This window comes from Callospermophilus lateralis, chromosome 9 (genome assembly GCF_048772815.1).
Source record: "Callospermophilus lateralis isolate mCalLat2 chromosome 9, mCalLat2.hap1, whole genome shotgun sequence".
NCBI lineage: Eukaryota > Metazoa > Chordata > Mammalia > Rodentia > Sciuridae > Callospermophilus > Callospermophilus lateralis.
In genome coordinates this window covers 70,500,926-70,526,057 of record NC_135313.1, presented here as the reverse complement: position 1 = coordinate 70,526,057, position 25,132 = coordinate 70,500,926, and the positions used below count along the sequence as shown (strand labels likewise).

At 41.0% G+C, this 25,132-nt stretch overlaps 1 protein-coding gene across 4 annotated transcripts in view; it reads left to right on the top strand.

The window, feature by feature from the left end:
- Tanc1 (tetratricopeptide repeat, ankyrin repeat and coiled-coil containing 1) overlaps positions 1-25,132 on the top strand; it is a 227,218-nt gene that overhangs the window by 16,240 nt on the left and 185,846 nt on the right. For all 4 annotated transcript variants that reach the window (XM_076865486.2, XM_076865485.2, XM_076865484.2 and 1 more), the window contains exon 2: positions 17,238-17,345. The gene's annotated coding sequence lies outside the window, so the exon portion shown is untranslated. The remainder of the gene's footprint in view (positions 1-17,237; positions 17,346-25,132) is intronic.

The following is a 25,132-nucleotide window of genomic DNA, read 5'->3' as shown; positions in this document are numbered from 1 at the left end:
GGGTTGTTACTAGAACAGACGGTGCCTGGCATTTGGGTACAGTGGCAAGGAGGCGAGAGCCAAACTGCAAAGGCCTTGCATGCCAGGCTAAGAAGTACGGACTTGCTCCTGTGAGCAAGTGATAACTGTCAGAGGCTTTTCAGCTGGGAGATGATGTAATCAGATCTTCGTGTTGGAGCAAAGCTTTGGCAGCGGTGGTGTGGAGGAGACTGCTGTAGGGACAGATGGGCAGCAGGACTGCTGTCTGCTAGGAGGTTTTTTGAAGTAGGTCAGGTGAGAGATGATATTTGAGGCCTGAGTTAGTGGGAAGAAGAGAGTTAATGCCTTTTAGTTGAATACCTTTTAGTGGGCATTTAAGTTGCATTAACCCATGGAGTATTCACAGTATTCATGGGGTGCTATCATCATCTTCCTTTTGCAGAAAAGGAGGGGCTCAAAGCAACCTGGCTCAGCTAGGATTTGAACACATGTTGACTGCCTGTGCCTCTCTACTTTTTGTCACAAAACAAAATTTCAACAAATTGAGGTTTGAGGATCTTTTAATAACAGTTCATGAATTGGGCAGCATCCACTCTACAAAATAGACAGGATCTCTGCAGGGCATGGCAAAACAAGTTAGTTTTTGTAAAGTAGCTTAAATCAAACAAAAGAAACATCACAATGCAAAAAAGCAGATTAGTTAACATCAAGTTACTTTCCTTGTATAGGTTAAAGCAGAGGGCATTTCCTTACCATGCTGCTCAGGTTGACTGAGCCCTTTTTTGATTGGTTGCTATGAGTAGGGGGTTTTTTGGAAAACCATCCTATTTGGGAATGTGTCTTCTGATTTCTTGAAAGGAAGCAGGTTAGGTTTTGTTTTGGTGATGTGGAACCTTAGCATGAGTGACTCCATTTTGAATGGGTCTGTTGGGGTTTAGTGCAGGAGCTCAATCTAAATTAATGGCATCCCAAAATGATTACTTAATAAGGGGGAAATGAGGACACAAAGAAAGGATACACCTGGGAGGTGATTTTTCAGTGAATAGAAGCTTCTTCCAGAGTAGAAAAGGAATACTTGGCAACTGACTGACTGCAGGTAGAGAATTTCCAGACAGGCACCAGGTGTGGATGATGAATGCTACTTGAAACTGAGTTCTCTTTCAGGAGGGGAGGGGCAATGTGTAGGGCTTTCTCTGGGAGGGTAGTTGGAAATTTAGTTCTTCAAGTGGCTCTCCTGCTTTCTTGTGGACACTCCTTTAAATGAGGGATTCATCTCTTGGGTAGGCATGGGTTTCACATGGGACCCACCCAGGACACTCAAAAACGTGTAGATTTCCAGGCCCTGGCCATAGGTGGTGCTCCAGTAGAAGTGGAGTAGGGTCTAGGAATCTGTTTTCATCATTCTCCTAGGTTCAGCGAAGCTGGTTGTAGCAGGATCCTACATTTACCATTGCTTTGGTTCCAAATGGCCTAGGCTGTCTTAACTTTGCTTCTTTTAGGGAGCTTTTGTTATCTCCTCCAACAATATGATGTTGATCTCTGGTAAAAAGCAGCACCTAGGAAAATTGCTTAATTTTAGGAATTGGTGTGCATTTGTGTTAAATTCTGCCAAGGATGCTTTTTAGTTATTTGAATTAACATGCAAAAGTACAAAAGCAGCAGGCCTTCAAAATCAGTTTTTAAAAATATTTTTGTAGTTGTAGGTGGACACAATACCTTTGTTTATTTTTATGTAGTGCTGAGGATTAAATCCAGTGCCTCACACATGCAAGGTGCACACTCTACCACTAAGCCACAATCCAAGCCCCAGTTTTTTTTTTTTTTTTTTTTTTTTTTAAGTGGACCTTTGGCAAGAGATTTCTAGCAAAATTTGATTTTAGAATTTTTTTTTTTTTTTTTTTGCTTATAAAAAAGGTCTGAGGAAGGAATCTGGGATGTGGAAAGTAAGGGTTGTTGGTTTGTCTAGGGCCTAGGTTGTTACTGATTAAAAGTCACTGAGGGACTGGGTAGCTTTAGTGGAAGGTGAATAGCATTCATGAGGCGCTGTGTTTGATCCCTGTGCGCACACACCCAACCACTCAGTTCATTCCTTGGCACCCCACTCCACACCCAGAAAGTATTCAGCTCCCTGAAATGTAAGTTTTAAGTCCAGCCAATTGTTTATTAGACCATTGGGTTGTAATCACCATGACCCCCCTAGGTTCCTCTCCCTCTTTGTCATGTGTGCTTGGTGAGTGGAGGCTTTGAAACCAGACAGGCTGGGTTAAGGTCTCTGTGGAGTCCCTTAGTTGCACTGTGTTCCTGGGCAGATCGTATAACCCTGCTGAGCTCATTTTCTGGGAATTTGGAATGCACCTACTTCTGAAGGTTGTTTTTAGAATTGGGTGGCGTAAAGTTGAAATACCTAGACTTGAGCTGGCCTTAATTTTGAGAGCTGGTGGTTGCCTCATTCCGCACAGTAGGCACCTGCTTACCTGCTGGCAGTGCAGTTAGGGCTGACTATGTGCATGGCTCACCACCATTAACTGCCTCATTCTGCTTTTCCTCCAGGGTCAGGAGGCATTCATCCACTCTTGTGTAGTTGTGGCTGATGGTAGTACATAATGGTTTTTGTTTCAGCTTTTGTATCTTTTTGTTGGTTCCCCTTGGGATTACTTTTGCTTCTTTGTCTCTCCAAGCCAGCAAAGTTTGAGTTTGCTAGCTGCTTAGGCTGTTTCCTGCCTTCTTCATTTTTCTGATGTGAAGGAGGGAGAAGTGTCTTCCTCTTAACTTCCTGCCTTTGCCTAATGCCATTACTATTTCCTGTTCCAATGACAGGGCTTCTCAGCTCTGGCTTCTTTTCCTTAGTGCCCATCCTGTTGGGGAGGGGACAGAAATGTTCTTGCTCACTGGTTGTTCAGCCATTTAACAGAAGCCAGCTGAGCCCTTCCTCTGTGCCAGGATCCATGTTAAATGCTCATTTTAAAAATTGTTTAATTCAGGCCTCATAAAGATTGTAAGAGAGCAGGCTTTCTCGCTTACTGCACCCATTTTGGAGATGAGTTTGCATCTCCCCAAGGTCTCATAGTTAGGTTAACAAGTTACCCAGGTACCTCCCTTTGGGTGTCACCCTTCTGTCTCTCCCTAGCTCACTTCAACCATAGACTTCGCAACTGGCATATCCAGGGGTAGATAGCTTCTGTCCAGAATTGATCAACTTTTAAATCCTGTAAAGGACATGGTCCAAAGGTCAGTTTTAGTGGTATGGAGTTGGGGGTGGGGCGGGGAAAGACATTTGGGCCATCAATGGCTCTTCAGAGGGAGAGCACACTAGTGGGATTAAGCAGGGCTATTGCAGCCATTTGAGACTGTGCACACTCCTGCTTTTGAATGGCTCATGAAAGACACTGCCTGCGTGTGCTAAATGCAGATTTGAAGGTACTATTTCCAAAATTAATTTGTTCATAATATCCTTTCTGTTTTTCTGCCATTTAGTCTACATTCTCCAGTGCTTTTGACTGAGTTCCTAGGGGGATTATAGTGCCCTTAGATTGTCCATAATAATTATGAAGATGTGTATTCTTCAGGACTACATATTTAACCTCTTCACTTGACTCTCAGCATCAAAACATGGATGGGAACAGTGTAATAGAAAGAGCAATGATTCAGGAGCTAAGGAAACTTGGTTTGAAATGTTAGCTCTCTGCTAATGTCCTTACAGAAGTTGGATAACTTCAGGTCCTCAGCTTTTCACCTGTAAAATGAGGATCATTGCTTTCAATGAGAAAGAAGGTACTATATGTCTAGAATAGGGTTTGGTGCATAGGTAGGTACTTGGAAGTTCCCTTCTTGAGTCCATGTAGATTAAATTGTATGAAACTCTGGTCGTTAAAAAGATGAGTATTATGGTTTCCGTTCTGGAGGAACTTAAAATCCAGTGGGCAAGGCTGACACATCTAAATTCATCATGAGGAGGTTAACTGCCAAGATCCAGGTGGAGACAGAAGCAGATCCCTGGATCATTTCCTCTGCCCTGAGGGTTGGGAGATCTTTTCCTTCCAAGAGGAGGTTATGCCTAAATCCTGTCTTGGAGGATTGAGTAAGAATTAACTAAGCAAGCAAGGTGGGATGGGTACAGCCAAAGCAACAGCCTGAGCAATGGGTGGGAGTGTTCAGAGCTTTACCCAGACTGGGTTGGCAAATGAAATGCCGGAAGCAGGCTGTCCTGGGGAAAGAGCCTTGGTAGCCTGCGGGGTGTGAAGTTACCAGTGGATCAGGCTGAAGAACTTAGACTTGATTCTGTAGGGGATGGAATCAGTGAAGGCTTTTAAGTAAGGAAGGGGCGTATCTGCTTCAGCATAGTGATAAGCAAGAATGGGCATGGGTTTAGGAAGGGTGGGAGAGAGCCCAGGGAACCAGTGAAGAGACCCTTCTGTGGCTAAGGTGATGACTTGAACTTGGGCAGAAGTGGGAAGGATGGAAAGGAATATAGAAAGGCAAAATCAGTAGCGAATGATGAATAAGAATAGAGGGGCAGGAAGAAGGAGGAGTCTAGAGTACTGCTCCAAGAGTTCATTGTAAGTAATGGTGGCCCATGATGCTGCAGTGGGAAGGAAGAATTCAGGGGTAGAATTAGGATCTCTCAAATGCAAATCAAAACTACACTGAGATTCCATCTCACTCCAGGGAGAATGGCAGTTATCAAGACTACAAGCAACAATAAATGTTGGCGAGGATGTGGGGGAAAGGGTACACTCATACATTGCTAATGGGACTGCAAATTGGTGCAACCACTATAGAAAGCAGTATGGAGATTCCTCAGAAAACTTGGAATGAAATCACCATTTGACCCAGCTATCCCACTCCTCGGTTTATACCCAAAGGATTTAAAATCAGCATACTATAGTGATGCAGCCACATCAATGTTTATAGCAGCTCAGTTCACAATAGCTAAACTATGGAACCAACCTAGATGCTTTGCAACAGATGAATGGATAAAGAAACTATGGTACATGTACACATTAGAATATTACTTAGCCTTAAAGAAGAATGAAATTATGGAATTTTCAGGTAAATGGATGGAACCGGAGAATGTCATGCTAATTGAAATAAGCCAATCCCAAAGAACCAGAGGTCAAATGTTCTTTCTTATATGCAGGTGCTGTTTCACAGTAAGGGGCAGGGGAGCGGCTAGGAAAGAATAGAGGATTAGACAGGGGAGTGAAGGGAGGGAAGGGGATATGGGGGTAAAAATGATAGTAGAAGATAGTAGAAGGAATTGGACATTAATGATTACATGAACTGTATATGTCTACATCATGTGCAACCATAAGAATGAGTAGTTATACTCCATTCATGTATGATGTTGTCAAAATGCATTCTTCTGTCATGTATAACTAATTAGAACAAATAAAAGAATTAGGGTTTCTCCTCAAAGAAGAGGAGTTGGAAGCATGAGGCATTGAAGTTGCTGTGGGAATCAAGATAAGAGTTCAGCGAGTAATTGGACATTGTCTGTAGGCTTTCAAATCTCAATGGAAAAAAAAAAAGTCAGGGCTGGAGATCAGAGGGAGTTTATAGATTAAAAATGCACCATCACTGATGAAATGTTAATGATACATGTAAATTTTCAGTAATGATTCAGAGGATGTAGTATTTTGTAGGACAGAAGATCAAAATGTCAGCGTCTGGAATAAAAGAAAGCCCTATTTTTAAATTATTATTATTATTATTTTTGGTTTGGAGAATGGATTCAAGACTCACCCATACTCTAAAGTACTCTATCACTGAGCTACATCCTTGGCTCTTTTTTTTTTTTTTTTTTTAAATTTTGAGACAAGGCCTTGATAAGTCCCCCAGGCTGGTCTCAAACTTTCGATCCTTCTTCAGCCTTCTGAGTAGCTGGGATTACAGACATGCCCTCCTGCACCTGGCAGAAGTCTTGCAAACTCTTTTGTATCGTTTGGCCAATCTCCCACATTCATGCTTTTAAGAAGAGTTTTTAGGGGGGATGTGGGAGAAAACACTAGAAATGATTAATGTTGTATGTTATCAGGTGAACTGGAAACCAAGTGGCAGAACATCAAAATAACCTCTGTGACGGCACTCTAATGGTATTATGCATAATTCCAAGTTGTTTGATGCTCTGACAATAATACCATTCATAGGGGTTTAAGACTTTCCACCTTTCACATACGTTATTTCAGTCAGGATTAATCATGCCTCCATCTGTGCTCTCAAGCCATTAAAATATTTTAAGAATTATAAATGTTAAATCATGCTCTGTAAAGTTTGGAAAAGGAAAGAAAAGGATAATAGGCATTTAATGCAACACCATGTTTTTATTCTCTTACATTCTTTTTGTACATGTCTTTAAAAAAAAAATAGCTGGGTTTCCCCAGTTCTCCTTAGTGTTTACATAGCTGCTGTTTCGTGGAACTGCACCATTCTCTGGGCTTCACTTGTGCCTTGCACTTGTGCCCTTCTGTCAGAGCGGTGTTAGTTTTCTGCATTGTTGCTCATCTCCTCCTAGACTCTTGGGACCAGGATGGCCTGTTCGTCATCAGAATCAGGGCATAGAGAAAGTTTTCAGCAAATAATCCTGAAGGAACAGATAGGTGTCTGTTTGGGGCTGTGCAACATGATTGGTGGAGACAGTGGGTATCTTGGGTGGTCTTCAGCCAAGGGAAGAGATTTTAGTCCAGCAGTCTTCCCACGGCCACATAGCAGCTTCCTATAAGCCAGCGACCTCAAATGGGAATTCAGTTCTCCTAACCCCAGCCCAACAGTATTTCCACAGTTCTTTAAATGAGAATTTTCAATAGGTTTTGCCAGGGAAAGAGATGACTCAGTTCCTTTTAGAGTAAGTGATCCGGAATTTTGGCCTTTTCCAGATATTTAAGAGCTGCCGTGTGTGTTCCGGGGATGATGAACTGGGTTCATTTCTCAGCAGCACTTTTGACAAGTCTTATTGCTCTGAGCAAGTTATGTCACATATCTGGGCTTTAGCTTCCCATTCTTTACTCAGTGTATTGGGACACCAACATCTTTAGGGTTATTGTAAAGTTAAATATAAATACATATGGAGCTTTGAAGGTGGCACCTGGCACAGGGTGGGAGCTCACTAAATGCCAGTATAACTTTTTTTTCCAGTGGTTGATTAGAAAAAATAATGCCCATGATGGTAACAGTGATGAGAAAAATGAATATTTGCATCCAGTGTTCAGAGGATCCATGGGGACAGTCTTCTGGAGGCAGGTTGTCAGTGTGCTACATATAAACCATATGATCAGCAGTTTTAGAAATTTATGCCAATGAGTTAATTGTACAAATGCACCAGGTTATATCACATGGACGTTCAGTAATGTACAGTGAGTGGAGAAAACAAATGTTTACTTCAAAAGGAGCTTGGGAGAAAACTGGTCATGTGTACAGTGGAATGTTCTCTTTTAACAAATAAAAATTTTTAACAGTGTCTCTATACAGGCTGAGAGGGAGTTAAATGCAGCGACATGGAAAAGTGTCTTTCTATTGTTCAGTTGAAAAACAATAGACCACAGAATACTACATACAGGAGCTCCCCCTTATCTGGGGTTTTGCTTTCTCTGGTTTTAGGTACTTACCATCAGCCATAGTCCAAAAATATTAGTGTTTGACTTGTTTTTTTCAATGAGGGAAAGACCACATTTATGTAACTTTAATTATAGTATGTTATTACAGTTGTTTTATTACTGTTGTTAATCTCTTATTGTGCTGTCTTTATCAATTAAACTTTATTGTAGGTATGTAAGTATAGGCAAAAGCAGTATATATAGGCTTCAGCACTCTCCAAGGTTTTGGACATCCACTGGGGGTCTTGGGACATGTTCTCAGTGGATAAGGAGGACTGCCATATGCTATAATCACATATATGCTATATTTGTCACAGTATGTATTATATATCTATTTGACACATTTACTATATACACAGGTTGTAAGTTAGGCATTTAAAATGGATATATGTACATAGGAAAAGTTGGAAAGGTCTTTTTGTGGTAAGATTGAATAGTTTTCTCTTTTAAAAACTACCTTATGTCATTTTAATTATTTGTATATTTTATAATCCACATTTTTATTGGTGCTTTATAGTTGTACATATTGTTACATATTCATACTTGTATACAATAAAACAATGAAATATGGCCAGTATCATTTCCGAGGATTTCCCCTTTCTCTCTTCCTTTCCTCTACTCTGCTGATAACCTTTCTAGTTTCATAAGATTCCACCCCCGCCTCCCCCATGCATACCTTCCCCTCCGGCACACCTTTTCCTCTCTAGTTTCTATATATGAGGAAAAACATCAGCTGGGTGCAGTGGCACATGCCGGTAATTCCAGTGGCTTGGGAGGCTGAGGCAGGAGGATTGTGAGTTTAAAGCCAGCCTCAGCAAAAGTGAGGCGCTAAGCAGCTCACTGAGACCCTGCTTCTAAAATACAAAATAGGCCTGAGGATGTGACTTAGTGGCTGAGTGCCCCTAAGTTCAATATCTGGTATCCCCCACCACCCCCCAAAAAAAAACCCCAAAATAATGACTCTTGACCATCTGAGTTTGTTTTTTTTGCTTAATATAATGTTCTCAAGTTCCACCCGTTTTCCTGCAAATGATATGAGTTCATTTTTCTTTATGGCTAATAAAATTCCATTGTACATATCTCTGTGTGTGTGTGTATGTGTGTGTGTGTGTGTGTATTCATACTTGCGCACAATATAACAATGTATATTACATTGTTATATACACATATACATACATACATGCCAACTTTTCTCTATCCATTCATTCATTGATGGACACCTAGGCTGGTCCATAGTTTGGCTATTATGAATTGTGCTGCTATAAACATGGATATGCATGTATCTCTATAATATGATTACTTTAATAGTTTTTTCTTTTTTATGCTGGAGATTGAACTTGGGGCCTCATGCATTATAGGCAATACTCTATCTCTGAGCTATATCCCCAGCCCTGATGACTTTGATTCTTTAAGATAATTACTGTGTAGTGGTGTAACTGTGTCATATGGCAGTTCCATTCATGGTCTTTTGAGAAATTTCCATACTGATTTCCATAGTGGTTAAATTAATATAATCCGTGTTTTTAATAACACAAAGTATTTCTTTCAATCATAAAAAATAAACATAGGTATATTCCCTTTCTCTTCTTCCCAAGTTTCAACTCTTTTCATTTTCTCTTTAAAATTTTTATGTTAATGTACAAAGCCCTCTTTTGAATTGTCTGAAGAGAATACATTACTTATTGTCCTGAATTGTTTTTACCCCATCACAAATAGCATGTGAGTGCCCACTGTGTGAATGACTGCTGAGCTTCGCCAGTGTGTTTGACAGTGCAGGAAGGGCAAGTGGCTTCATTGTGCCCTCATAGGTTCTTTGGCTGGGCTACAAATTAAAACAGATTAGTAGGGGACACCCTATTTAATTACACATGCATGGGAGTCCCACAAAATATGAAACTCAAACAAGAATCAGATCACTGAAGATAAATGAAGGTGGTAAAGGGAGGAAATGTGTGGTGAATAGAGATTATCTTGTTATGCAGATAAAGTCTCTGGGGTAATAAAAGTTGTCTGGAGCAGCTTTCTTTACGACATAAATACTTTAGTAATTTATATTTCCTTGATAGATGCACATTCTTTTACAAAAGGACAATGTCTTAGAATGACCAGCTCAGAATATGCCCAAGAAGTATGTTTTGGAGTAGCTTGTTCTATCTCCTACAGTCATATTTTGGGGTGGTGTATCCTGAGTCCCACCACAGTTTCACTCTGTCATTTTAAGAGTGTGTAAATATTTCAGCCACTCTAATGAAAAACCTTTGGAGTGGTTTGGGAAGAGTAGCTCTAGTATACTATAATATCTAATTTTAACTTTCCAAAGGGATTTCTAACTCTGAAGAGATTATAAACTGTCAGTGGGCCCTAACCTTTTTTATTTCATGGTTTACAGAACACAAAATAGAATTGTTTGTAGTTAACTTGTAGAAGCAGAATGTCTTTGGAGGAGAATGGGGAGAGGTCGGGAAAGGGGAGGAGAAGGGGAGGAGGTTGTAAAGGAGGGATGCATGTTAGAATACAAACTAGGACAGTTCTCGTTGAGAAGTAAACAAATCATTTTGGAAGTCTGATTTCAACTTGAGGTCATCATATTGTAAAAAAGTTAATTATATTTTAAATTTGCAATTTTCTTCTTAAGCTTAACATCTTAATAATCAATTTGTTTATGGATATTATGATATTTTGTTAACTTGTAAGTGTTTATCTTTACTGTGTTGGGATATGCTTCAGATTATAAAGTTGAAATCTGGGCATCATGCATAAATTATTTTGAAAAAGAATTCCTCCTTGAGGAGGAAATCCATGAGATGTCTGTTTTTAATCTGTGATACCTGGGGTATGTTTCAGCCTGCTTTTGAAGTTTGTTGAAACATGTAAACCCACTGTCAATGAAAACACAGCAGCCTTGCTGCTGGATCCAGCTGGCTGTGAGTTTAAACCTTGCCATTTCCAAACTGGTTGTGAGGATTTGAGGGTGAAGGCATGTGTGAGATACTGTGGCCTCGTCTAAGTGTTCAGCGCAGGCTAGTTTTTCCCAAGCCCTGAGCGTAGCAATGAGGACTTCATGGTGTGTTGTCAGGTGGTTTGTACGAGGCTGGCCTGCTGCTCTCTCTGCTCACACTGTGTGTTATCTGTGTGAGCTGGTTGTGGAGGTGGCTGGCTAGTGGGCCTGATGTTGTGTATTGAAAATTACTACACACGGAGAGCTTTACAGCATAATGGGTGGTTACTGGGTGCTTTGTGTTAGTCTGTATTACAGAGCACTTTTTGTAGGGGTGGAGTGTGAATTCCAATGTAAAAATGTTAACCTTTAAAAATGCAGAGCTGGGCTCCTGATATCAGCCACTTGAGTGATATCAAGTCAGCTGGAGGCTAAACAGATCCCCCAGGTGTAATCCTCCCTTTCACACAGCACATTTTTAGAGGGTGGATTGTGCGGGAGGATGGGAGGGATACTTAGAAACTTTAATCTAAGGATCCTTGTCCACTCAGAGCTTTAACATCTTCTTGTTTCACAGGGTGGTGGGATAAAGAGAACTCTTCCAAGTGGATGAGTGTTCTTATTAGTATCTGTCTCCAATCACTTTGCCTCCTTCCTCTACCCCATGTAAATCTTTCCTATCTTTTAAAACCCAGATTTCTTAGGATAGCTTCCAAGGCAGCACCCAGTTTTACCCTCTTCCTTCTGCCTGTTTGAAAAACAAGTTAGCACTACCCTGTCCCCTCTTGCCTTGGGGAGGGTCCTCGGGTGACAGCTGACCTGAGGGCTTGTGCCTTCTGGCCTGAGCCTCTCCTGCCTGGCCCACCCTGGTTGCTGTGCAGAGCTGCTGATTCCATTTTTCATCTTTGTCAGGACTGATACACTGTGTCTAGGAAGAATCCTCTGTGAGGTTTCCCACTCGGCAGTCTTCTCTTGTTTAACTTTAATTAAAAGGAAGGGGAAAAAATAACTTAAAAATAACTTGTTGTATGTCCTTCTTTCGTTGTTTTTCTTTTCACAGACACATTAAATACCATGCCATACTTTATTTTTGTACACACATGGTATGTATTATGTCATATAAATATGTGTTCTTCAAATGATTTATAATCATTGTGTGTAATTCATTTTCAGCTTAATAGAGATATCATGATTTCCAGTTATTTACCTGTTTCTGAATTTTAAATGATACTGCAAAGAACATTGTCTTTCCTTATTGAACAATTTCCATCAGTTAAGCTGTATTAACTTAATACAGTGTTTTTAAAAAAATATTCATTTTATAGTTGTAGTTGGACACAATACCTTTATTTCACTCATTTATTTTGTATGTGGTGCCAAGGATTGAACCCAGGGTCCTGTGCGTGCGAGACGAGTGTGCTACCGCTGAGCCACAACCCCACCCCAATACAGTGTTTTGTTTTGTTTTTTTTCAAATAAATTTGTAGAATCTGTTTATCTTAATGGTATTCTAGCAATCACTGTGGTCTGATTGGACCCAGCTAAATGTCATAGGATACATTCAGATACAAGTATTATTGTACTGAGCATAAAGCAGAATTTGTATACCAAAAGGAAGTGGTGTAGGATATACAAATAAATGTTTAGATGAGTTAGGCACTAAAGAACTTCAGTGTATTCCAATTAAAAAAGATACCAGCCAATAGCTGTTGTTCCTCTTTGTGTGTTGAGAGAAAAAGAATGTGTGTGTGTGTGTGTGTGTGTGTGTGTGTGTGTCTTGAGATCCAGAGGGTGACAAAAGAATCTATTTATAACTGTAGGACATAGACCAGAAGAAAGATAGACTGCCAGTTATGGACCTTGTTAACTTTGGAAAAATGATGTTTTGGCTAAGTCTAGAGATAACAGAAACTATACAGTATACACCCTGTACTGTAGTTGGTAAAGTTTCTTGTGGGGCATGTGTTAACAGTTCTAAAACTGCTCTATGTATATATGGGAGTGCAACAAATAGTTAAGATGATGAGAGGGAAGTTATAGTAAGCAAGCAGAGAAGGCTGGAAGGAACCATTTAATATGGAATTAGAGTTAACAACATCAATAAGAACTAAAATCAATGCAAAAATAAATACAGATAAGCATGCCTGGTGGGTTGGTATATACACAGGTGTTTCCTAGATCTGTCCATTGAGAAGGCTTAATAGAAGTGACACCCCAGTAGTAACAAGCACACTCACATTTGGTTCCTGAATACCATTCTCCAATAACAGTACCCAGGATTCCTTGGAGAAATGGGTAATTATAGATCTGAAGCATCTTGCAGTGCCAGAAAACAAAGAAGTACTTGAATAACAAAGGATGTGGGCACATCAAAAGGATATGGGAAAAAAAATAGGGTGGGGGAAAGGATATAGGAGCCAACCTCAAGGAATTCATAAAAGTCAAAGCTGAACTAATTTGGGCAACAAAATAGTGTGGTACTGCATTGTAATCCATAGTATAATTTATAAATGTGTACATTTACACTAGGAGAAGAGACTCGGAGTTTCAGATAATTTGTGTAAGTACTCTCTCTTCCCTCCTTGAGTGTGGGTTCAATTTTTTAATTTAATTTTATTAAAAAAATTTTTTTTTTAGTTATACATGGACACAATACCTTTATTTTGTTTATTCATTTTTATGTGGTGCTGAGTATCAAACCCAGGGTCTCTCACGTGTAAGGCGAGTGCTCTACCACTGAGCCACAACCCCAGCCCTGGGCTCAATTTTGTAACTCTGCTTTTAAAGGAAAGAGAATGGAAAGTGAGGAAAGAGTAAATTTACTGTAGAGAAATCTGACAGACTCTACTTTAACCAAGCAATCCATTCACTTGGCCAGAGGCATACCATACTCTTAGCTCCTGCTCCTAGCATGATGTGAGAAGGGCACCTCTAAGTTTCCCCCCCCCAGGCCCATAACCCCACCCTTAACCATTAGAAAAAACTTCAGACAAGTCCCCACATGTCCCCATTGAGGGACATTGACAAAATACCAGACCCATTCCTCAAGACTGTCAAGGTCATGGAAAACAAGGGAATACCAAGAAACTGTAACAGGTTGGAGAAGAAGAAGGAAGTATGACAATTGGATCCTGGAACAGAGAAAGGACATTAGTGGAAAACCAGTGAAACTCAAATGAAGTCTGAAGTTCAGTTTACTTTTTTTTTTTTTTTTCTTCTTGAAGGCACCAAAAATATCACCACCCTGCAATGTTTTATTATGAAAACCTTGACACATAAAAGTTGAAAGAAATGGACAGTGAACTTTCACATGCCCACCATCTAGATTCTACAGTTAAGATGTTGCCGTCTTTGCTTTACTGCATGGCTACCCATCAGCCCATCTTACTTTAAACAGAGTGTCAAGTAAGTTGCGCACATCAGTACACGGATCCCTACCCCAACAAAACAAGACAAAACCTGTTTCAAAAGTTATTTCTACATTCTCTTTGGGGTTGTTGTTCAGGACCTACCAGGTGTTTCACAGGTGACACTAGGTTTACGTGTGTAACTCATTTTGTGTCAGGACAGTGAAAAGTTGGAGATGTAGGTCATATAGGCATCTTCCAAGGTCATTGCAGATGTGTGGGCAGGTGAGCGTGTTTGAGAGACACGGATCTATACGTGTGGGTGTTGGGGTGTTTGGGCATCCAGAAAGTAATAGCTGTTTTCCTGTAATGTGGGCAGCAGTGGGGATGCTGTGAGGCCTGGGAAGACTGGTCTGGTGCAGTACTGAACTGTTAATGCTGATGTTGGAATAGGCAATGCTGGCGCATTTATCTGGAGGGAGCCTAAGGTCTACGTCACCACATCATTGTTCCCTTGCCTGGGGTCCCCTGAAAAAATAGGTAGAATGCAAAGAAGAGGGACTTTAGCTCTGGAAGGGGTAGCAGGACTGATCAGCACATCCATTAGGGGAGTGTGCAGTTATGCAGAAAGGGCAGCAGTCACTCCCTGAAGGCCACAGAGCTGGGGCCGTGCCCAGAGGAGGACCTTCCAGCTGCTAACAGTAGCACTATTCAGTTTGGGTGCATAATGATTTTAAAGCTAATCAGGAACCAAAGCCTGAGGCTGGACAAACACAAATATCTTGTTGATGGAGCAAACATCTCGATTTTGTCAGATAGGAAGTTGCTGAGAAAGGTCAGAGTGATGTAATGGTGCGCACTAAGCTTTCATCCTTAAACAGATGGGCCCCTGAGGTACCATCTGCTGCTCTCCAGGCCCTTGGAAATCACTTTCTATAAATTAAATTGTCATAAGTTAGTATGGAGAAATTAGTGAGGTAACCATACCAGAAGTAAAACCAGACAAAGGAGAGAAATTTCCACTGGAGTTATCTGCTTCCTCTTCCCCCCTTGTCTTATAAATAGATCCGAGATTTATCCTTTTGGTCAAATTTCTTGCTTAGCATATGAGTATTGTTACCGTGCCCAAATAGTCATCCCAAGTAAACTTCCCTTTCTCTTCTTAGGCTCACAGATAAACTGCATTTATCCCTACCTTAGCCAGTATCAGCTGGGGATTTTTATAAACCATCTTGTTATTTTGAGTTTTCTATTTTTGTTGAGGAGGAAACAGTGTTTTTGTTTTTGTTTTTTTTTTTCTTTCATCAAAGGAATAGTTGTTCTAGAAAGGCAAGGGCAGAGAATGTTTTTCAGTCTAGATCAGAGGAAGAAAGTATACGGCATTATGTTTAAGTCGTGGATTATGGATCTGATTTGACTTTTTCTTTTTTTGGTATTGATTATTGAAACCAGGGGCACTGTTCTAGTCAATTTTTTTTTTCCCCTGCTGTGAACAAAAGACCTGACAAGAGCAGTTTTAGAGGAGGAAATGTTTATTTGGGGGCTCATGGTTTCAGAGGTATCAGTCCATAGACATCTGGCTTTATTCCTCAGGGCTCAAGCTGAAGTAGAACCTCATGGTGGGAAGGTGTGGCGGAGAAAATCAGCTGGGGATATGGCACCAAGAAACAGACAAAGACTCTCCTCACCACTGACAAAGTATATACCCAACAGCCTACCTCTTCTAGCCATACCCTACCTGGCATGTTATCACCCAGATAATCCCCATAAGTGAATTAATGCACTGATTAGGTTAATGCTCTCATAACCTAATTGTTTCACCTCTGAACTTTCTAGTATGTGTCTCACATATGAGGTTTTGGAGGATACCAAATATTGAAACTGTGATAGGTACTTTACCACTGAGCTACATCTGGCCCTTTGTATTTTTTATTATGAGACAGGGTCTCATTTAAGTTGCCCAGGCTGGTTTCAAACTTGTGATCCTGCCTCAGGCTCCCAAGAAACTGGGATTATAGGCAGGTGCCCATGCAACCAGCTTAACTGACATTTTTAATAAAACTTTTTTTTTTTTTTGGTGTTTCTAGGGATTGAATCCAGGGAGCTTTACCACTGAGTTACATCCTCAGTCCTTTTTACTTTTTAGTGAGATAGGGTCTTGCTAAGTTACTGAGGCTGGCCTCAAATTTGTCATTCTCCTGCCCCAGCCTCCATGACTAGCCCAGTAAAACATATTAATGAAAACATTTCAGAGCAGAAATCAGGATCCACTGTATTCATGGCTTATTTATTCAGTTACTGGTCCACCAGGGTGCACAGTGAGGATTTGCAGTGAATCTGTAGCTTCTGTTCTCAGGCAGGGACACTGAGTCAGAGAAAAGACTGAAGTGCGTTTATGGAGCGTGTGTAGGGTTTGAGAGGCAAGAGGATCTGGCCACTGGGAGGAGGTGATTTTTGTGCTGCTTCTCAGGGGTGTGGCAGGTGTAGAAGAAATGAACTGAAGCTGTCTGCCTGGGTAGGTGTAGCTGGAGATTGGAGTGCAGTAGGGAAGGTCTCTTGGAGCCCAAGGGAAAAGGAGAGGGGAGGAGCCTATGGGTAGGTGAGGAGCAGGGGAAGAAGCTGGTGTGCTGGGGCGTCAAGCCTGCTGCCTTGGCTTTCTGGGTGAAGTGGGAAGGAAGGGATAGAGCAGGATTGAAAAGGATAAAAGCTTGAAACAGTCGTTGAGGGGTATGGAAGGGACTTTCTGTTTGGCTATTGAGGGCCTTTCTGGTCTGAGAATTCTAGTGCAGTGACCTCTCTCTGTGTGGCGCTGTGATAGTCTCTCTGTGGTCTTTGGGTTTGGAATGGAGTTGAGAAGAACCTGAGTCCTGGTGCTGATACCCACAGTGTGGCCACAGGAGAGGGCTGCAGAACATCAAGGATGCTGGAAGGGGTCGGGGTGAGTCAGATGATTAGCAGCGGGGTCCACGAGGTTAGGGAATGAACAAGAGTACACGCTGAAGGGCCACCAGAGAGTAAGGACCTTGGGAGAGAAGGGGTGTGAGGGCTGGAAGGATAGGAGGTCATGGTCATCAAGCATAGGCATCAAATGATGCCTCTATGAGCTGTGGCCCTGGGAATGACAGGTTAGATCCGGAAGCCTCTGATTGGAGCCAAGGGCACCAGTCGTGGTACGATCTGCCCTCACTCACTGACCCTGTGCTCTCTGTTTTAAGTGCTGTAAACTGTCCACTCAACCCCACAAATACATACTGACATTATCCCCATTTATAGGTGAGGCAGCCCAGGCCCAGAAAGAGGAAGAAATTGTTCCAGGTCACACAGCTAATAAAAGATAGAGTTGGGATCTAATCCAGGTGGTTCTCTGTGTTCTTGTTCCTTTAGGAGCTGACTACTGGGCAGAAGCATCTATCAAGAGAAAGGGTGGAAGAGGAACTTGTGAACTAAGGACTGCCCATTTATTCCTGGTGAATGAGAAGTTACCAAAAATAGGTAGGTGTCAGCGAAGAACTGGGGTAGAGGGTGGTAGGATTGTGAGCAGTGAGAGCCTCAAGGAGGAGAATTTTTTTTTTTAACCTGTGTTAAGAAAAATAGCCTGGAGAAGACCCTCTCTGACTGCCCAGGGCCACACCTGAACCAGCTCTTCCAGGTGGAGAGTGTCAAAAGTAGAGAGGAGGGGCTGGTGTTCAGCAGGTGCAGAGTTTCAGTGGGGAAAGGTGAACGTTGTCGGTGGGTTGGTGGTGGTGGCTCTAGGACCATGTGAGTGTCCTTGTGCCTCTGAAATAGGCATATACTCAAATCATGGTTAAAACAGTGAACTTTGTTATTTCTGTTTTACCTCAATTAAAAAAAATAAGAGGTGGAGCGGGGAGGGAATGATAATCACCGCCATTTACAAAACCTATTCCTGGTACAAAATGGGCACTTATTATTTGAATGTATGCTGGGGATTTTACTAAGTGCTTTATGTGTATTTTCATTTAATCCTTACTTTCAGAGATGATGTAAACCCTGCTGTACAGATGAAGAATCTCAGGTTTAGAGAGATTAGGCAAGTTGCCCAAGGTCAGACATCCGGAAAAAGGTGGAGGCTGGCTTATCCCAGATCCTCCTGACTCCAGAGCCCCTCTCTGTAACCCCTGAGGACTTCAACAACAGAAAGAAGGTTCCAGAGGCTGTGGAGGAGGGGAGAGGAGGGAGAAAGTCGTTCCTAGAGGGAGGGCCTGGAATAGGGAAATGCTGGATGAGGAGATGGGGGTTGGGATCCGAAGTCCTATGGAAGGGACTGACCTCCAGTATTGGGACTGGGCATGCGCTGTGATGGAACTGGCAGAAAGTCCAGAGGGGGCTTGAGGTTATAGGGAAGCACGAGGGCCCAGTGTTGAGGCATTTGGGACCTGCAGCAGGAGGGGATGGAGGTGTAGACTGTATGGAGACCAGAGCCTGTTCCCCTTTCTCCTCTTCCTCCTGAGCTTCCCTTCTTCCTGCCCATCTGACCTGCCCATCAGGTCTGAAGTCAGCAACCTGATGCTGAATCGAAGTGCATCCATATGGGGAGGAGAAGGCAGTGAGGAGTACTGAGTATTTTTCTGATATTGAGAGGAAAATACTCCAGCTAACTACCTGGCTTTGTAGACAGTTGGTCAACAAACAGCAGACATGTTTGCAGTAGGTTTTCTTTCTTTTTAGCGGGATGGTATGAAATACAGATATTAGGAACTGGATTGTTCCTGGTCCTCGTGAAGACTTTTTGAGGTCGTGACCTAAGACTCCTAAGGCATGTCCAGTCTTCGTGGTGGCCTATGGTATCTGTTTCCCCGCTGGTGGCGATGTGGGTCTGTCTCGGGTGTGTAGGTTTGGTGAGGTGTTTGTGAGGTGATCGAAGCTGTTTATAAGGGAAGTGCTCTCTGGAGAGTGCCTGTTATCATTCTGCTTCTTTGTGTTTACTTTGGATTCAGCAGGATTCTTTTATTCTCCTGCTGGTGGTTTTAGATTCTGTGCTGAAAGGCAGACTTTCTGAGCCGTGTTCTTCTGTGGTGACCGTGGAGAGCGAGGTCTGTGATTATGTAATAATTTTGAATAAGTAAAAAAGAGGTCTCATGGCAGATTCTGGAAGGGCAGCCTGGAAACAGCATCATTAGGGATTAAGTTGCACTGCAGTTGAATTTTGCAGCTGTCAGACGCGCCGCGGTCGTCAGCTGTAACCTCCAGGTGTAAATAGACCTTCATCGGCATCATGGAAAAGTGCTGGGAGCATCCAGAGCCTGGTGGGGTGCTACCATCCAAAGTCCTCTGCAGAACCTTTTTCCTGGCCGAGCTGTTCTACCCCCAGCAGCTGGCGAGATCCCTAGAGCTTTACAGCAGGGGAAGGTAGAGGGTGTTTGCTGGTGCCACATTCTTGCCAGTCTTTTAACTGATTTCCTGCCCCTCTCACCAGCTAAGAGCCATTTAGGAGCGAGGTGAAATTTGCCTTTAAAATGGACTGAGGTAATGATAGCTAAAGTGGCCTTTGTTTTGAGAAATAATCATGGCTAACATTTTAATAACTGGCTATCTTCCGTGACTTTGTGGAATTGTGTATTGGGCTGCTTAAATAAGGGATTTTTGTCTTATCCGCTGTGTCCCTCAACAAAAAAAAATGGTGCCTGCCACAAAGTAAGCACTCCAGTGAATGAAGTTACTGTAGATAAGAATTCCAAGGCACAGAGAGGTTATATTGCTGCCCAAGGCCACACAGTTAACAACTAGATGCCTTGAGAGCAGGTAGATTAAGAAAGTGGAAGTCACAGAGCGTTTGCCTTCCTGACCTTTTAATTGAAAATAGTATTGACCACCATTTTAGAAGAGTCTCAGTTTTTCAGGAGTAAGTTTTTCCATCTATTAATAAATACTATTTTTGAATTTTATTAAAAATATATATAATTTCATATTTAAAAATACACTGTTGTAAGGATTAAGTGAGAAGGAACTTAGAATGATATCTGGACTTTGTAAGTGCTATATGTGTTTGAAAATTTGTCTTGGGTCGTTTCTTTTTTGAAGGATGTTTGATTGTTTAATTTTGAAGAAAAGACAAAAATATTTTTTAACTATGGAGATGTCTTTAAGAGTAGACCTGAATGTACAATCCACAGCATGAGAAGTAATACCCCAAGTATATGCATAATATGTCAAAAAATATTCTTCTGTCATGTATAACTAAAAAGAACAAGTAAACTTTAAAAAAGAGTAGACCTGGATAACAAACATAATTTAATATATGATATGAAAGCCAAGAGTGAGGTCTGACTTTGGAATAAGAATATTGTTACCATCTAAACGCTATGTGAAACAAAACAGCTATGACCCAACAACTAGAATACAGTATTTTAGTTGGAATTGTTCATGGAGCACCAAAAAAAATTAGGAAAAGTTATTAGTTTTCTCTTGCTATTTTGGTTGACTCAGGGTGACCTCAAACTCTTGGGCTTAAGCAATTTTTCTGCCTCAGCTTCCTGACTAGCTGGGGCTTTAGATGTGGACCACCATGACAGCCTAGCCAAGTTGTCTTTAAACTAAACCTCTTTTTTTTTTTTTTTGGGGGGGGGGGTCCTGGGGATTAACTCAAGGCCACACATATGTCAGGCAAGTCTCTAACACTGAGCTATTGCCCCAGAAAGTTCTATTAAAGCAATAGCTTTAATAGCTTTAACCTTCTTTAACTTCTTTAATCATTTTTGACATTGCAATTCTTTCAGTAAAATACTTTTGCTCATACCTGAAACATTTATATATTTATAAATTACAGTCACACGCTTGTTTAGTAATAAGCCGTTTGCATTTTAAGATACACAAAGATAGAAATGAAAGAATGAGACAAGTAAATATGGTCAGAAATTTTCATATTTCCTTACCCTTGGAGATCATCTCCCTCCCTCTACTTTGGAGACATCTGGTTTAGAAAGATAGTAATCTCAGAGCAGGAAGCACACAACATTTATAAAAGGAGGGTTTGCTAGGTTTTGGAATGGTATGTGGATGAGAAATTGACAGAGAGGTAAACTGTCAAGCAGATTGAGTGTAGGATGATTGGGGAGTAAACCAGAAAGCTCTCCCTGGCCATCTGTCTAAAAGTGCTGATGAGGTATCACGAATCAAACTCTGAAGGATTAACATGTCCCCATTAGGACTGTCAGATCACTTCTTCATAACTGATAATGCTGGACACCGTGGTGTAGGGGAAAGAATGGTTCATACACAAGATGTGCAGAAATGCTTTTATATTTAAGAGGTATTTCAGTTACTTGAAGGGAATAGATTCAAGTGGAGTGGTAAGAAAGCCAAGTTAACTATTTGAAAGTGAGAAAGTAGAAAGAAGATGAAACTCATGACTTGTGAGTAGACAGAGAATTTGACTAGGGACACGGCAGAGGCTGGCTGAGAACTCTGGAAAGGCAGGAGTAGGGTGCATACTATCTTTATTGTGGAAAATTTGCTGGTAAATTAGTCTAAGTTTCCCCACAACTAACCTAAGATTGCCAAATCTTTTGCCTGTTTCTGGATTCAAAAGAATAACATGAATGGAGACTATCAAAATAAACTAAGCTCTGCCCACCTGGGGAAAGTCCTGTAGCAGAACTCCAGGGCAGAATCCATCAGCCTTGCCCCATGAGGGACCACCTCTGACCAAGTGGTAATGAGTGAGGACTCATTTGGGATGATAACTGCAGTAGGCTGATTGTCTGTAGTTTGCTGTTGATCTTGGAGACTGGGTTAATTGCTGAAATAAGTTGATGATTTCAGACAGATTTAGAATTCAGATTATTGCTGAAGAACAAAAAAAAGGTTGGAGAAATGAATGATAGATTGGCCACTTTCATTTTCACTTAAAAGTATTTAAGACAGTATTCTTAAAACTGAAAAGGTGGAATTTGAAGGCATTTCAATACTGATAAGATTTTATGGACTATTCACAAATAAAACATGTAAGTGCTGTTGGAGTATTTTAGCAGAAGCATTTCACAATCAAGAAAAAAAGACTTTTCTGGAAATAGGTGGACCAGAAGATAAAGAACCCAAAGAAATAGCAAATGTGGACCATTGGTGGGTACCATCTAGTACTTCAGGAACTTCTTGAACAATGGGTCATATAGAGACCTAGTCTTTGGCAATATTCAATCCTGGAGAAATTTTCTTAAATGATAGTTATAATATCATTCAGAGAACACTGGTGGTAAGTATTCCTGTCTTTAATTTTATATAAAAAAGATCTAGTCAACTTTTGTAACTTAACTGATAGATCTGTTTGTGGCTTAAATGGGGGATATCTGAGAAACTATGAAACAGTAGTTGGCCAATCTTAGAAGAAGATAGAAAATGATAAAATAAGGATATGCTGTTGCTGGGTATCCTTGAGACAAGTGGCCTTATTGACAATGATCAGGGACCATCGTTTCTGATCCCAGAGCCACTACTAATGGGAGAGTTGCTCTTCTCATCCTTTGAATGGGAGGCCCTGGGCATGGCCAGCGCGGGAGTGGCCTCACCATTGTCTGTACAGTAAAGAAGGATCTAATACCAACATGTGACTCTAGTTTACAGATTATGTTCTGCCAAATCCTATTTCAAGGGTGTGGGAAGGAGACAACATTCAGAACTACATGCTTGTAGAAATGAAGAGCTTTAACTTTTTTTTTTCTGAGTGACATTTGGAAGATACTTTTCTCATTGTATATCAAATACCTCAGTAAAAATGAAACAAAGGCTTACTGGAATAATCCCCCAAAGCCCTTACTGGTTCTGAATGAACATGTCCATTCTTAACAGATGAGGATGGGCAGGGACATTTATTTAACACTGCTCTGCTATGTACATGGCAAGTGCTTTATGAGCAATAGTCCCTTTAATCCTTCATTATATCATTTGTTCTAAGATCACACCCACTAGGTAGGAGTATCACCATTCCCATTTTACAAGTGAGGGTGAGCAGCAGCTCACTTAGTTGCTGCTAAATAAGTGACTGAGTGGCGCTGCACTGGGAATGGTCATAATAATAGTAACAGTGGTTCCTTGACTAAGTTTTGAATAAAATGAAAAAAGTCAGTATTTTGGGAATTAGAATAGTTTTGTTTTCTCTGTTTCTTTTTATTTTCTCACAGATGACTTAGAAGTAAAATAAACTTAGAAGAGGTAAGTTCTGTGTCTTGAAAATGAAACATTCATTCTTTTGATTATTGGTATTTGAGGGTGGAGTCAATGACTGCTCCTTCAGTTTTTCGAGTTTTGAACCAGTTTTGAGTGATAAGTGGAAAGAAGACATAAAGAATTCAAACTGCACTTTTTTTTTTAACTAATAGAACTAAACTTGGAGAATATGACTTAAATACTTGTAAAATGATTTCAATATGTTTTGTCTTCATTTGTTTTCTGTTACAATAACAAAACATCCAAGGCCATTTAACTTATATAGAAAAGAAGTTTCTTTGGCTCATGGTTTTGGAGGCTGGTAACTAAAGAGTGTGGTGCTAGCATCTGCTTGGTACCAGATGAGGGCTGTTTTTTGCTGCCTCATTACATGGCAGAGGGCATCACATGGTGAAAGAGAGCAAGCATGCCAACTCAGGTATGTCTTCCTCTAATACTGTCATGGGGGCTTTACTTGCTATGACCTCATCTAACCAGTTACTTTCCAAAGATCTCTCTTCCAAATTGCATTAACAGGAGAACTTGGGGATTGACTTTCCAAGATGTGGACTTTTGCAGGACACATTCACACCACAGCTTGGGTCTGCAGTGGCTTCCTAATTCAGTCTTGCCTGCCTGTCCCCTGGCAATGTTGTGCCATCAGGCTTCCCTCCCTGGAGGCCACTCACATACAGGACTTCATCATGTGGCACCCGAGAAAAATAAGGAGGGAAGACCTGGGCCCCCACCTCCAGTTTCTGTTTTTAAGCTTTGTGGATTTAGTCACAGGACTTCCAGGAACTGGAGAGTAAGAGGCCAGAAGAGGCCCAGAGAGTGAGCTCAGAGGGGTGATATCTTTATAACCTGGCCGACCCTGGGCCCCCATAGTAAATACTCTTGTTTCCCAAAGCCAGCATCATTCTGGATAAATTGTTTTCTTCTCCCTGAGATACCAGCTTTTGTAGAAATGAGGACGGATTAAAAAAAACACCACCAACCCCCATTAACCTTATTGTTGCCAAGGCCAAGGCTGCTATGGTTTCTATTTTAACAAAATATTCTGGCATATCTGGCTCAGTGTTCTAAGAAAGTCACTCACTGTGTGAGTGTGCTGTTAGCAATGTCTTTCTGAACCTGAATTCGAACACACACCTTTGGAACCTCAGAATACCTTGCTATTTACAGTGTTTGGGGAGATGGTGAACAGATGGAAGACTACACATAAACCAAAGCTGCCCATTTCGATGATAGCAAAAGTCTCTGCCAGGCAAGAGATCCAGTTTTAAACTTCCTTCCCATCACACCCTATTTTTCCCTAATAGGAATGGCAGGTATTCCGACGGAAATTTTTTGTGGGCAACTGGCCTGTCAATTTCTGAAGCAACATTTTTATTCAACAACAAGTAAAGCAAATTTGCCCAGTTAAATTATTCATAAGAATTATAAAACTTGTCACTTAGAATGGATGTTGGGATATTCAGGTCATTTAGGAGGCTGTGGTTAAAAATAAAATGACCTAAATATATAGCTCTAGTTTTTTTTTTTTTTAAGGGAAGTTTAAGCTTTTAATTTTTGTTTGACATTGGTCCTAATTCTGTTTCTATGGGGAAAGTAAGTAGCTACTCTGTGTTCCAAATAAAGATGAATTCTTCTCCTCCTCTTGGTGGTTTTTCATCATATATGTAGTTCTATTTTTTAGCCAGGTTATATAAATTTTATATCTTTTTTGATACATAAGAGGTATATATGTGAATGATAAGAACAACTAGAAGAAGCTGTGAGCAAATGACTCTTCCAGAATAACTGAAGGAAGTTGGTTAATTGTTCTGATCACTCCTTTTATACTTTAAAGGAAGGGGTAATTGAAATATGAAGTTGTCCCAGTCTGCTTTTGGGCAGTAACTGGAGCATAAAATGTTGAAAATCAATTATGTATTTAGGGAGATGAAACAGGCTGACATATTGAAGGCATATTGTGTTCTGTTTGGTGGACAAAGCAGGGTAGTTACAGGGTAGAATTGTGTCCTGAGAGGGTGACAGAGAATAGTGTGTTTAGATGGACCCAAACTTCATGGAACTTAAGAGTATTTATCACATACTATCATTGGTCTTGGGAA